Genomic DNA, 12,167 nt, shown 5'->3' with positions numbered 1-12,167 from the left:
TAAAAGATAAAAACTGAATGCTAAAATACATAAACACAATGCAAAAAGAAAAATTGAATGCAGATAAAAATATAATAGGATAAATGTTTCAATTTAAATAAAATATTTAAATAAATTATAATTTGCCAAATGTCCACCTAGACTTAATTAAAAGCCAGGGAAAAGAAATGTGTCTTTAGAGAGGATTTAAAAACCTCCAAGGAGCCTGCCGATCGAATATGCCAAGGCAAGTTATTCCAGAGTCTCGGTGCCGCTGCCATAAAGGCATGGTCACCTTTGGTTTTAAGTCTGGTTTTAGGCATGGCCAGTAGCAACTGATTAGAGGATCTCAGTGTTCTGGCCGGGACATGGATTCTGAGAAGCTCAGTCAAATACTGGGGGGCTAGACCATTATGAGCTTTAAAAACAAACAATAAAATTTTAAAATCTATTCTAAAAACAACCGGAAGCCAATGCAGCGAGGCTAGAACGGGTGATATGTGGTCACGTTTACGTGTGCCAGTAAGGAGACGGGCAGCTGCATTTTGTACCAACTGCAGACGGTGTAAAAGTGAGTGGTCCAAGCCAGCATATAATGAATTACAGTAATCTAATCTTGTATTAATAAAAGCATGGATTACAGTCTCCAGATCTCTGCGTGGCAGGTACCCTTTCACTTTTGATAAAATTCTTAACTGGTAAAAACTGTTTTTTACGACCGAACTAACCTGGCGATCGAATTTCAACCTATCATCAAATATTACACCAAGATTTTTTACTGATGATCGAATGTTAGGTGTAAGAGGGCCCAAGGAGCCAGGAGGAAAAACTGCTGGACTACAACCAAACATAATAATTTCGGTCTTATTTTCATTTAGATTGAGGAAGTTTGAGGTCATCCAAGATTTAACATCGTTTAAGCAGTCAGAAAATGACTGTACAGGGTTGTTGGATTTTGATACTAAAGGAAAGTAGATCTGAACATCATCAGCATAACAATGAAAAGAAAAATTATGTTTCCTGAAAATTGATCCTAATGGTAACATATATAGAAGAAAAAGAATAGGTCCAAGAATGGAGCCTTGGGGAACCCCAGAACTCAAAGGAACTGAAGATGAGGTGAATTCACCTAGCTGCACTGAAAAGCTCCGATCAGTCAAATAAGACTGGAACCATGAGAGAGCAGATCCTGTAATGCCCACCCACTGCTCAAGTCGCGTTAAGAGGATCCCATGGTCCACAGTGTCAAAGGCAGCTGTTAGATCAAGGAGCACTAGCATAGCAGAATTTCCTGAGTTAACAGTCACCAATAAGTCATTAAAAACTCTCATCAGTGCTGTCTCAGTGCTATGAAAAGGTTTGAAGCCAGATTGAAACTTCTCATTTATATCATTGGCCACTAATAATGATTGAATCTGGATAAAAACCACTTTCTCTAAAATTTTAGATAAAAACGGCAATTTAGAGATAGGCCTAAAGTTGGACAACACAGAGGGATCTAGATTTTTCTTTTTGATCAGAGGTTGTACAACAGCATGTTTAAGAGCAGTTGGGACACATCCGGTACTAAGAGAGGAATTAACAAATAAAAGTATGACATAGCCCACCGTAGTAAATACCTCTTTAAAAAGACGAGAGGGGATGCTGTCTGAGGGACAGTTTGTAGGTCGGAGATGCTGAACTATTCTGGCCAGTGAGGAGAGACACACAGGTTCAAACTGATCAAAAACAGCATTTGGAGGAGGAACGGTGAGGTCAAGGCTAGGGCCTACGGAAGAGAAGGCAGGTGGCCTAAGAGCAGATACTTTATCAATAAAATTTTTTAAAAAACTCTCACAAAGGGTAAGCGAAGGTACAACTGGGGAGTTATCACAAGGATTTACAAGAGAGTTAAAAATATTAAAAAGGACTTGGGGCTTCTTACTATTACAAGAGACAAGACTGGAAAAATATTCAATTTTTGCAACTCTAACAGCATTCTGATAGATGGACAGGTTTTCACGAAGGACTTCTTTAGAGACATGAAGCTTGTCTTTTTTCCACTTTCTCTCAGTGCGCCGGCATAAGCGCCTGAGAGAAATGTTCAACTCTACATGTTTTGTTGTTGTTCAACTCTACATGTTTTTGCTGTTGTTCAAACCCTACATGTTTTTGTTGTTGTTCAACCCTACATGTTTTTGCTGTTGTTCAAATCCTACATGTTTTTGTTGTTGTTCAACCCTACATGTTTTTGTTGTTGTTCAACTCTACATGTTTTTGCTGTTGTTCAACTCTACATGTTTTTGCTGTTGTTCAAACCCTACATGTTTTTGTTGTTGTTCAACCCTACATGTTTTTGCTGTTGTTCAACCCTACATGTTTTTGTTGTTGTTCAACCCTACATGTTTTGTTGTTGTTCAACTCTACATGTTTTGTTGTTGTTTAACTCTACATGTTTTTGCTGATGTTCAACCCTAGATGTTTTTTTTGTTTTTCAAACCCACACATTTTTGCTGTTGTTCAACCCTACACTTTTTTGTTGTTGTTCAAACCCTACATGTTTTTGTTGTTGTTCAAACCTACATGTTTTTGTTGTTGTTCAAACCCTACATGTTTTTGTTGTTGTTCAACCCTACATGTTTTTGTTGTTGTTCAACCCTACATGTTTTGTTGTTGTTCAACTCTACATGTTTTGTTGTTGTTTAACTCTACATGTTTTTGCTGTTGTTCAACCCTAGATGTTTTTTTTGTTTTTCAAACCCACACATTTTTGCTGTTGTTCAACCCTACACTTTTTTGTTGTTGTTAAACTCTACATGTTTTTGTTGATATTCAACACTAGATGTTTTTGTTGTTGTTCAAACCCACACATTTTTGTTGTTGTTCAACCCTACACTTTTTTGTTGTTGTTAAACTCTACATGTTTTTGTTGATATTCAACACTAGATGTTTTTGTTGTTGTTCAAACCCACACATTTTTGTTGTTGTTCAACTCTACATGGTTTTGTTGTTTTTCAAAGCTCCAATTTTTTGTTGTTGTTTAACCCTACATGTTTTTGTTTTTTGTTCAAACCTACATGTTTTTGCTGTTGTTCAAACCTTACATTTTATTGTTGTTGTTCAAACAACATTTTTTTTTGCCAAGCCAGAGTTTAACTCTGATAAACTCCAGAACAAGGATGCTGTCATGGCTGGCAAAGCTGAAGCAAACGATGACAAAAACATTTATTGTCTTTGATCAATCAGTGTCTGTAAATTTAGTAATACATGCAAATTTATGTGATGAACATGTGAAGAATGTGCAGGATGCACAAAACCAGTGACCCAACCCCCCTCTGTTTTTCAGTTTGCAGGGGAACATATTTTTTTCTTACGTTTTTCCCTCTGGCACAGACAGAAATGATGGCCCTGCAGATGCATGCATTGTTTCTCAACACTGATCATGTTGAGAAACTGGATTACTTTTCATCAGTGCTTGTTTGCATTCCTGAAAATCTGGACTGGAACTCAGAAGAACCACAGCTGGAAAAGAAGCAGGAGGGACCAGTGCTTTTCTCTGGGCAGGGCCCCAATCCATCGCAGGGTTTACACAGACTCCTTCATCAAATTAACTCCTCCACAATGAAATTTGTTTGTTCCAGTTTGTTCCACCTTCTTCTTCTTCTTTTTTTTTTTTTACTGTGTTTGTGTGTTTTAATGTTGCCAAGTTATTATGAAATCCTTATAGTGTTGTCATGCGTGACCCAGGGATGTAGCTCCACTCATATGGAACCAGTTAAGGAAGAATAGGATTAAAATCCCTGAGAAAATGACAAAAAGGCCATGGTTTCCAACTCTAGTCCTCAGAGCCCAAAGTCCTGCATGTTTTATATAAGCCATTGCTCCAGCACACCTGATTGAAAGATTGCATTACCTCCTCTACATGCCTTCAAGTGCTGCAAAGGCCTGTTAATCTGTCATCATGCATGTAGCAGCAGAAAAACACCTAAAACAGGCAGGACAGTGGGCCCTAAGGACCAGGGCTGGGGACAACTGCAATAAGACATAAATGGAAATACTCTGATTGGTTGACTTACTCCAGTTGTCATGTTATATATTTAAAATGTATATTTTATTACAAACAAAGAATGAAGTGACAAACCTAAAAGTTAAGCATGACCATGGCTGGCCAACATGTGCAGCCTGTAATTGTGGCAAAAAGTGGTTTTATAAGCAATCACTCTAAGGGGCTTTATGCGAACGCACCACCTACTTCAAAATTATTTCTTATTTTCCATTCACATTACAATTAAGGGATACTGAACTCTAACACATAAAATCCCAATAAAGCACATCAAAGTAAGTAGCTGTGATATGACAAAATGTAAAAAAACAAAACAAAGATGCAGTATGTCTAAAGCAAGTTTTATACACATACAGGTCTGGCTAGTCGGTTTAACCTTATTTATTTTTAAAGGTCTACATCTATTTTAAATCATGTTTCTTTAAATCTAAACTTTAAACATTTGTTTTAGAGAATTTTCTTTTTCCCCAGATTTGAACCGTGACCACAGCATCTTTGGCCTTGTGTCATCTTCAAACCGCCTCTCATTACCCCCCGCCTTAGAGGACAAAAAAGGGTTCCCGCTACCAGACATTATCCTTCTCTTCTCCACCTTCCCTCTCATTACCTTCCTTTATGCTCATAGCCGTACTGCTGCCCTCCTCTTCCTATTCTCAGAAAATTAAAATCCATTTTCTATGTTACACTGCCGCCTCATCACAAGTCTATTTCCCATCTGCCTTGTAGCTGCAGAAAAAAAAAATCAACATCGGCTTTTCGTGAGCACCAATTTCATCCTCTGTGAGAAGGCTGCAGCCCTCAGGACGTATCAGTGCAGAGGTGGCAAGACATTACTGTTAGACAGTGGGATGACAAATTAACAAAGCTGTGTGTAATCACTATAAATAATTTCCACAATACTTTTGCAAAATCTTTTTGTGGTTAATGAATTAGTGCAACCTGTGATGCACATGAAATGTGTGAATGTTTCCTGTTAAAACAACTATTCCATTATTGCACTTCAAAATTTGTATTACTTTATCAGTAATTTACTTGCATTTGTGCCGCTTTAACACCCACATTTCCCCGTGGGGATCAATAAAGCAACATCTTGTTTCATCAAATGGTTTTTGAGGCAACTGATTTATTTAGACTGCAATAATGAAACTTTGTAAGGTAGCTTGGAGTTACAGATGCCGTTGTGTGAGTGACAAAACGAGGAAGTTCCACTCCCGGCCGGCTCGCTCTGACTGTAACTGGACTGAGAAAGTAACAGATAAGTTATTGAAAGGATTCGATTCACTTAGTTCAGACAAATGATTCACTCTTTTGAACAACACAACACTACACCATACAGGAAGAGTGAACATTTTCTGTCTACACAGCAGCAGAGACCAGGATGTTTGGCTCGGACGGGTTAACTGCTGAATTTTATAGGGTTCCTTTGTGAAGATGTTAGAGATGTCATTCAAAGCTTTTTGAAAAATCTCTCTTATGAAACAAGGGGTAATCACTTTAAATACCTCACTGTGCTTTGCACTGATTATAAAACACTAGCTCACATATTAGATTGCCATTTAATAAGTTAGATTATTTGGACTTTACTGACAATGATAGCCTGATTTTGCTTCTTGTTTTTTTTAAAAGGCATTTGATACGATCGAACATGCTGTTTGGTTAGATGCTTAATACGGGAAATATTATGCAAATCTGCTTTTTTAGCCCTTAAATACATTTTGTTGTGTACCTGGAGTCTCAAGGAGTGCAGAAAGGCTGATTTAGTCTCTCTAGGTGCTGCGTACTATATCTTTATATTCTATTTGGATCATATTTCTCAATCTGTTCAATCCGTTAATTTCTTTTAAAGTAACTCCGAAAAAAAAATATCTTGCTGATAAGATTCTTCCTGGCAAAGAAAACTGACAGAAATCAAAAAGTAGATTAACAAAGCAAAACGCAAATGTTTTTTCAGTCTAATTGCTTTACAGTATATAAAACATTTGTAACACATTAAGTTAGAAAGAAACAAGTTGAAACCAAAAAAGCTTTCCAATAAAAAAATCTTTAATTTATTAGAATGTCATAAACTTAATTTAGTGAATTAAGTTTATTCATGTTACTAAATTCACCTTTTAGTAATAGTAATAGTAATATCATCTTTATTGTCATTGAAACATATAATGAAACATACATTACAATGAAATTTGTTCTCTGCTTTTAACCCATGTCCATTGGGGAGCAGTAATACTTATGGTTTCAATTTTGCTTTTATGGTGTTTTATTGTGTTGTTGTTTTTATTATACTTTGTGAACTGTTTTTTAAACCCCCTATGGACTTGGCTGTTTCTAACCTAATTTTTTGGGGAACAAAATTGTCCATTATACATTTAAATAGGGGTTTTCGTTTTCAAAAGGTAATTTTGATCCGATCTGAGTTTCATCGAACCTTATATTCCCAATAACCTAATATGATTGCACTTTAGAGAGCTATAAAATCAAATGTTGCTAGGATAGATGTACTGGTGACAGGCATAAATTGACTCTTTTCACTCACTGAAAAACAGACTGCTTAGTCTTTTGCGCCTAAAGCAGAACAGTCTCTTTGGATTAACATGCAGTTCAGCTGCAGTAATAAGGGCATCTCTGCCATAAAAGCATTGAATATTCCTTCTTCTTTACCTCTGCTGCCTCTGCGGTGTTTTCAGAGGAGCCCCACACATGTATGACTAAATCCATCTCAGTAACATTTTCGAATCCTCAGCCTACCTAAATCCCAGTTATCAATAACCTGATTGTTTTTACCTGGAACTCCTAAATGTTTGACAAACGGCAGCATAATTATAGGCCCAGTTGTTACTTTCCATACGCCCTTACAAACCTGTTATAAAACCAGGAAGGACAGAAACTGATCACCTGGGCTGCAAATAACAGATTGTTGGGCTGTTTGCTGCTTTTTGACTCCTGCACTGCTTGCGTGGGTGGTGAATTGATGTTCTATGTTAAGAGTAATGTTGACACCACAATAATAAAAAAACACAAAAGAGAGAGGATGTTCTGGTTTCCATGTACCAACAAAGCAATTTGAGGCTATATTTTTGAACTATACAAAAAAAGTGAAAATCAGTCGTTTTATTCTTGACAGATGTCAAGTGTGGCAACAAGCTGGGGTTGTATAATACCTGCTCAAGGTTTTTAATTGTAAGACAAAATATCTTTTCCTGTGTAGAAACAAACCAAAAGACAACAGGAGCAAGAATTAGAGAAAGTTTTTTTCTCCAAGACTCACTTTAATATTTAACATATGGGAAATATCATATCTGGAAGGACGGCAGTAGGACAGATAATAGTTCTGACTGGAAGCAGCTGCTGAGTCATGCGACGTCAAACCAGGACGCACAGCAAAGGTAATTCAAAACCATCACCTCATGGTAAATTGTGTGACATTATTCCACATTACATATTTCCCCTTAACCCATAAATATCTGTTAATATCAAGTTAAAAACTGTCATGGACATTTCATCTTTTTATTGGTCACTGCATGAACAATATCACTCAGTTTAAACGGTTTATAAACAGGCAAACAGCGGAGTTTCTATGTGCCACATGGCATCTGCGTTTTACCGATTAGTGTTCGTCTCTGTCCTCTGATGAGCTTAAATCAAAATCAAAGCCTTGTCTACCGAACAATCCTCTCAGTGTACCATGTCACACGGTTTAGCAAACAGACCGGCTGAAGCAGCAGGAAACCAGCTGTTCCAGCAGCAGGGAAGCTAAATGTCCTGTTGGTGTTAATGGAGCATCTATAGCAGCCGTGTCCAAACCTTTTACCTCTTGCAAGTACTTCTTAGCCAAAAAATTATTTTATTTCTTTTAATAACAATATTTTTATTTCCTTTTTTTTTTTTTTAAAACATGCTTTTTTTTTAAAAAAAGTCCTTGTTTAGAGAAAGACAGTATCACTCTCCAACCAATGTTAGGCAAGTACATAGAGTCTAATGTTGGTTAGGAAGAACTGGAGACTCCAACATTACAACAGTTTGTATATTTTTACCTCGCTTACCATGTTTCCTACAGTGTGCGATGGCAAAATAAATATATGTCCCCGTCCAGCCAAGTGGCCAGTTTTAAGAGAAACGGGCCTTTCTGTCATGCATTAATCATGCCCCTGGAACACAGAAATCATGCTTTTTTTTATTTGAATCTCCCAAATACTCAGGCTTCCTGTCTGTTTCCAAAACAACTATTTAGACTTTAAAATATGACTGCTAGTCATATTTTAAATGTCCCCTGACACAAGTGCATTTTTGTAAATGTGGTTTGGATTGTTGTACTGCAGTTAAAGACATATTTTTACACTTTTAACCTTAATCTTACCCAGAGGTGGCAATAAATGTGGCCTGCGCTGTTTTTTTTGGGTTTTTTTTTGTTAACTGAATATTAAGTACCAATCAGTTTACCAGGTAAGCCTCGCCAACTTTTTAATTTGCTTTGTCAGAGATATTTAAAAACTTTAAAAAAAAATATGGACTAATCTGACGTTAGCTTTGTGTTTTATAATTGTGACCTTTGTACTGTAGGCTGCTCCCAATGCTCCATCTGTGGGTGAAATTATTCATGCAGCTCTTTATTTAAAACCTGTTTGGGTTAGAGGTTGTGTAAATTTGAAGGGAACTTGCCCTGGTCACTGCTGCAACACTCTGGCAGCAGCAAGGGCCGTACGGTCAATGCATCGACAGAACAGAACAGAGACACGTCAGGTTTCTCTCTGGGCGTATACGACAGGCGACTGAGGACACCCAGATTCACATCAACTCAGATTTTCTGCATTAACCCAACTAGAGAAAGGTGAAATTAAACAGTACCCACAGACTGCGGTAACCATTTGAGTGCAACATTTGAAGTTTTTTTTTTTTTTTTTTTAATGTAATGATGTTGTTGGTGAGGTGGATTATTGATCTGGTTACATCACTGAGACATCAATGGGAGATCAGTATGGGGCCAGCACTTAGAATAAGAAAACCTCAGTGGAAAGCAGAAGACAACCATCCTCCCTCCTTCCTCGTGTCCTCCCTAGCTGAGGGCTGATCGTTCAGGGTTCCATGTGTCTGAGAATACTCTGTGTTCATCTGGGTTTTACCTGCTTCTGCAGCACATCTGTCATCAGCCCAGCAGGATTTCTCTTTCTGTTTGTCTTTGCATTTGGGAATGTGCTTAAAGTCTGAAATAATACGGGTGATCTGCTTGCATTTCACTTTACTACAGTCTGTAATGTTCTGTTCTGGTTCTTGTTGATATTTTGGTTAAGTTAGCTTTCCTGCTTTAAGGGTTAGTTCTGTTTCTAGTTTTTTATTGTGTTGGAATCATGTTTAGCTTGTTTACTGTTTTAGTTATCTGGTCTTCTCTATTAGTTTTTATTAAAGCTTGTGTTTCTCTCAGTCACTTCCCCTTCTTTGATCACTGTCACATGTCCTAGTTAATTAGAGCCACTTGGTTTCACCTGTCCTGCTGCCTATTTAAACCCTCCTCAGTTTTCTGTTTGTTGCTGGAACTTCACACATGTCTCATTGCTCATGCCTCCTGTTTCCCTGCGGTAAGAACCATCCAGCATTCTGTGTTTTGCCTGATTACCTGATCCTATTCTGTTTTTTTGAGTCTGCCTGCACCCTGTTTATATTTTTGTTTTTTTGCTTGGATTACCGCTTTGAACTCGGCTCTGGACTATTTTTCTGTACACCTGCCTGATCCATCCTCATCATGATTCAATAAATCATGTCAAGCATTACTTTAAGTGTCTGATTGAATACTGGGTTCATCTCCACTCTAGTTCATGACACAGTCATGTTTGTTCTGTTTCTTAGAGATGAAGCAACAAAAGCTTTTGAGTATTTTATCATTAATCTTTAGACTATGACGACGATGTCGACTGATTTTGGTCATTTAATGATAAGCTCTGTGGCAGCCATTCTGATGCATTTAGGGAGCTTAAAATAAAAATGAACATAATTAGCCTAAACCAAAAGACTTTGTCACATTGTGTCATTTCATAAGAACAAACCTTCACTGTATTCCTTTCGGAAAGAACAACACAAAGAAGTGCACAATTTTAAAGTGGAAGAAAAACGATCCAGAGTTTAATACAGTTTTAGTAGATCTGGAAAATGTGCCGCTAATTTGTTTTTGACCCCTCTGATTCAGTAGTTTGGAGGACCTCATTTTGCTGTATTTACAAGTGCGACACTCTTAAAGTATATCGGTATCTAAAGACAGAAACTGTCAAACTTTGTCTATGAGGATCCTGTTTTTCACTACTGATAGCAACTTTATTTTGTTTTAAAAAAATGCCATTGCCATCTTTCAATTAGGTTTTGTTTTAATCTTAAAGTTATGCATTTTAACATGTTGTTATGACATCATTATTGAGGTCATAACAACAATTATTGTACAAAGTGCACAATTAGTGTGCACTTTTTAGGTATATCAGCACCTTATATGCTTTTAATTGACAATTTATAGTTTTTATTTGGTTTTTAGGTGATTTATGTAAAGAAATTGTGACAAACCTATGAAACATGAAGGAGACATATCAATGGATGAGAAACTACAAAAGAAACAAACGAATGAAGGAAAGATGGAGCTTGGGTGAACAGAGGAGATACGGAGAGAGACGATTCCAATTTAACACAGAAAAGGGAAAATAAGCACAGGCAACATCAAAAGTGAAGGATGAAATAAAGGCAGGATATCATATGTGATACTCAGCCAACATTGGACTTTGACTAGGCCATTTCACCCATTCATGTGCTTTGATGTAACCCACTCTGCCTCCATGCTTAAGGTTGTTGTCCTGCTGTAAAGGAAACTTCTGCTTCAGTCTCAAGTTTTTGAGGTTCTGTGTGATTGTTGCAGGACCAGAATGCAGACAAGAGCTAAGGAGCTGAATGTTAGTGTGAATGAGGATTTATTTAATCCCAAAAAAAAGAGATTTTCAGGCTGAGTTGGTGGAGATAATGACCAGGGACAGAATGTGAAGCTGAAAAGACTCACGGGTAGCTTAGCAGAGGACCTGACAACGAGTGTGAGAGAGCTGGGTGAATAATCAGGAGAGGAGGCAGAGGAAAAGGCAGGTGGAGGATATGAGAGAGAGAGTGAAAGAGAGAGAGAGAGAGAGAGAGAGAGAGAGAGAGAGAGAGCAATGACATGACTGGGACAGGCGGACAGCAGACCCAAACCATGATAAGTGAACAGAATATGACTTATTAAAGCCTGCTAACTAAACTGAATACATCAAGGCAGGAAAGTTTGTATGTATTTAACTGGAACAAGACTAAGCAACTAAATAATAACACAAAATGAGGACAGGGAAGAACCCAATCAGACTAACACCAAAAATGTGAAAACACAAACAGAACTGCACGATCCCCAGGAACTTATAAATAGTCAAAGACCTGGGGATCCTGACACAAGTCTTTTGTAGCCTTAAATAAGATTTATTTTAGGATTCTGGTGTAATCAGCTCCATCCATCTTCCCATCACCTCTGACCAGTTTGGTTTTCGATGGTTTTCTGCTGCATACGGCTGTGCTTGAAAGCCATAATTTTGTTCTCATCTTCCCAGAGCCCCTTCTTCCACGTGTTTGCTGCGTCCGTTACGTGGCTTGGTAGGTTTGCCCTTGTGCCGTCCTCTTTCCATTTTTAGATAACCGATTGAACAAAACACAGAGGGATAACCAAACCCTGACATATCTGCTATGTTACATGGCCTTCATGATGCTATTTGCTCATCAATGTTCCCTAGCAAACCTCTAAGAGCTTCAAGGAACATTTTTACAGAGGATAAAATCCATACACAAAGGAGGCGACTTCTGAAGGCTTCATTTAGAAGCATCTGTTCCTTAATCTTGCTTAAGGCACTTAATAAAGGGGCTTAATATTGCCTTAGGTCATACTTTTGTAAAAAATAGTTATATGTGTAACATCTATGACTACATCTTTACAATTCATTATTAAGTGCTACTTCATGTTGGTCTACCATATAAAAAACCCAATAAATTCAAAGAATAGGAACAAGTTCAAGTAGTGCGAATCAGCAAAGCACTGCATTAAAATCTGCGTGAAATAGCCGAATCAAAACGTGAGGCTGCTGTTATATGTCTGGACTGTGCTGTG

Source organism: Fundulus heteroclitus, chromosome 20 (genome assembly GCF_011125445.2).
Source record: "Fundulus heteroclitus isolate FHET01 chromosome 20, MU-UCD_Fhet_4.1, whole genome shotgun sequence".
Classification (NCBI taxonomy): Eukaryota; Metazoa; Chordata; class Actinopteri; order Cyprinodontiformes; family Fundulidae; genus Fundulus; species Fundulus heteroclitus.
The sequence above is the reverse complement of the archived record's forward strand: the minus strand, read 5'-3'. Positions refer to the sequence as shown.